Here is a 3,414-nt window from a genome sequence, read left to right as displayed (position 1 = left end):
CTAGCTGGTGTTGGATTTCTTCCTTATCATTTACAATAAAAGTAACTCCACACATTTGTTCTTTAAAATTTTTACTTATCTCATTTAATCAGTATCCTCTCAGTTGCAAATAACTGGATCTTTCCTTAAGATGTAGTAATGCTCACTGCAATTTAATCCCACTAGGATGAGCAAATGATGTTGAAAAGAGACCCAACAGTTGTATGGAGGGCCACTATAAACCGGAAGAATGGGCGCAAAGCTGTGTAGAATGTTTGCAGACCTGTGGTATGTTTTTCTTTTATACAAATGCTGTATTTCATCTTTCTTCAATTAGTATTTTGGTAAGGGTAGGGGAAGACAAGTGAGAATAAGTTGTCCTTGTCCTTCAGGAATTTACAATCTAGATGGGGAGACAATACATATATACACAGGAGAAGCTTAAAAAAAAACTGCTCAAGACTAAATGAGTGGATCAATATATTAATCAAAATGAAGTAATGGTATGTATATTACTGTAGGTATGAGAGAAAATTCATACGTGAATGGTATAGCTTTGGGCTGGGGAAGCCAGAAAGGGCTTTAAAAATTGACCAGAGAGGAGAGAATGAGTTGTTTTTTGAAAGATCACGACTGTGTGTGTGTGTGCGTGTCTCTGTGTGTCTTTGTATGGATAGAGAGATCAATGAACGAATGAGGGTACTGAAGCTCTATACAGAGCTTCGAAGGATGAGCAAAGGTTGGTCAGGCAGCATAGGGCAAGTGCTTTCAGCAGAACTGAGAGCACAGCACAGGCACTGGGGAATGAGAGAACATGGTGATTAGGGAAACTGTCAGGAGTTCAGTCTGGCTGGGGAAAAGGGAGCAAGGTGGGGAGTGCTGAGATGTGATGCTACAGAGACTGGCCTGGGATGGATCAATAGTCTTGATTTTATCCTGGAAAAAAAAAAAAACACAAACTGGAAGGAGGACACTATCAATCAAGGTAGTGACATCAGATTTACATTTAGAAAATATGCTATTAAAAAAAATTCTGGCAGCAGGAAGGAGGATGAATTGGAAGGGAGCAAGAGTAGAGACAAGAAGACCAGCTGAAGAGCTAAAGCAATGCTTCCAATGAAAGAAAATGAAGTCTGAACCAAGGCAGTGAGCTTTTTCAAAAAAATCAAACTACAAAAGAAATAATGATGAAATTTAAATTTTCCACTTATGACCCTCAGGCTCTTTCCAGAAGAAACCACCATTATCATTTTTCTTATGTCTTTCTAGTGCACTTAACTACTTTTGAATTGGATTCTGAATTGATTTAGATGTGATTTTGCAGTGTCATGTTTAATGAAGGGTTAAACTTGGTCTCTATCCATATAAAAATAAGACTCATTCAATCTAATTTATACAATAGGGACTTACTGATAGATCTTGAGGTACCCTAGTGGATTTCCAAGCTGTTTGTTGCCATGGCAATCCCTGCTTTATGTGCCTTCAGTTTCTGTCTTGACCCACTTTGGTTTAGATGCATTTCTAGCAGAGGGGACAGTAGGCATGCTCCCATTTCTAAGCCCCTTGGGGACTGCATTGGTAGCCAGACTGTCCCTCCTTGCTCTTCCTCAATTATACATCCTGGAAGGCTTCCTAAATGGAAGAGTTATGGACCCAAAGTCTGAGACTTTGGATAAATGGTCTAACTTAGACCTCAGGCATACTACCCACTTAATTAGTGTAACCTCAAAGTACCTAACTCGCATACTAGGAGTACATTCTGGAATCCCAGCCAGACCTGCTTTTGTTCCTATTCCTACTACTCAGGTGGACACCCAAATCCCCACCTTGTTCACATAGGAGAAAATAATTGTGTGACCAGGGTAGCTTTTAATATGCTACTTCATATTACAACTGTTGACTTGTCTTAGCAGTAAGACAGACCAAAAACCAGAAACAGCCTTCCTACTTGTAAGTTGAACAGCCTTTGCCCTAGACCGGCCTCCCTAGTGGCTCTGGAAAGAGGAAACGAGGCAGAGGAGGTGGGACAGCTCCACCAATTGGCTTCTCGGGTCTCCTTCACAAACCATTTTCATTAAGGGGTTAGTAGAGCTATCTCTAAACTAATAATGGATGGAAGAAACCACCCTGGAAGGGAATTTTTGGAGGAAGAATTTCTGCTGAGTAGGTTCGTCTTAACATAAATGTTTGCAAGCAACAGAAGAGAAGTTAATGATCACCGACTTTCCTTGAACTTCAAAGCCCTATGCTATTTACTTTCATATTTATTATTTAATCATCACACAACTATATTTAAGTAGGTATCGTTGCAGGTGAGTTCCATTTGCCAAAGATTACAGATCTGGAACAGAGTCGTACTCAAAGCTACAATGTGCCTGACTCCTGGGTTTATGCTCTTCATCGCAACTTTCCCGTGAGAAAAGTTCCTCTATGTGAGAGGCGAGAGACGGTGGAAAGGACAGAGATTTTCAAAGGACATCTGGAAAACTTGTATGACTCAGGGGATGGCCACATCTCTCTTAAGGTCCATCTGAAGGCACCCTCCTCTGGGACACGTTCATTTCTCAGAAGAAGGAGCATACTTCAAAAACTCTTATTGTTTGGAGTGCTCATTTGGTACTCTCTGATTACTGATTTGTATTGCTAGTGCTTCTTTCCCGCTTATCTGAAGTCCCCAATTATATCTATAAAGTAAGCCACACATGAGAATGAATCACTGGACAGGCACCCCCCAAAAAACCGTGTTCTAGTCTTGTCTCTGGCACCTGTGTGAGACCTAAGTTTCTTTTCAACTTTAGTTCTACGGTACTCCCTGCCTATGTCACAGTGGGTGCATAGTAAACACCTGATGTGATTAGTTGGGCTCAATATTTTGTCAGCAGAGGCCTGGGTGCTCCTAAGGGTAAAAGCAACAAGGTTTCCCTAGGTGCGGTTATGCCCTGGTCTGTGGTAAGTTTAGGGCCTTGCTGCCTCCTGTAGGGCAGATGCCCAAGCTGGGGCCTAAACGCCGCAACGGGAGAAAAGAGGAAGGGAAGATATCCCAGCCATTAGAGGACATTATGACATGCGTTTCTTTTAGACTTCACAGACCCTTCGGAACGTGGATTATTGATATCATTTTTACTGAAGACGGAACCAAGATTTAGGTTAAACACTTAGATCTGGCATCCCCTACCCGGGCCCTAAGTGCTCTCCAAAGACTCCACCTCTGGGCTTATTTACATCGCGAACCTACCCTCGTTCAGCAGCACGAGGGCCCCGCCCATTCATTTGCATAGGGCGCGCCCAGTCGCGGGACGGGTCCTCGGGCTTCTCCCAAACCCCCTTTCTCTCCTAGGCGCGTCCTCCGGGCTCCCCGGGGCCTCCCAGTGGGATGAGCACGTGTCCGCTGCCGGCCTCACGACGGACTGTGGACGAAGCGGCAGGCCCCCACAG

Source organism: Mandrillus leucophaeus, unplaced genomic scaffold (assembly GCF_000951045.1).
Source record: "Mandrillus leucophaeus isolate KB7577 unplaced genomic scaffold, Mleu.le_1.0 Scaffold87, whole genome shotgun sequence".
Lineage (NCBI taxonomy): Eukaryota > Metazoa > Chordata > Mammalia > Primates > Cercopithecidae > Mandrillus > Mandrillus leucophaeus.
This window is presented reverse-complemented; position numbering follows the sequence as displayed.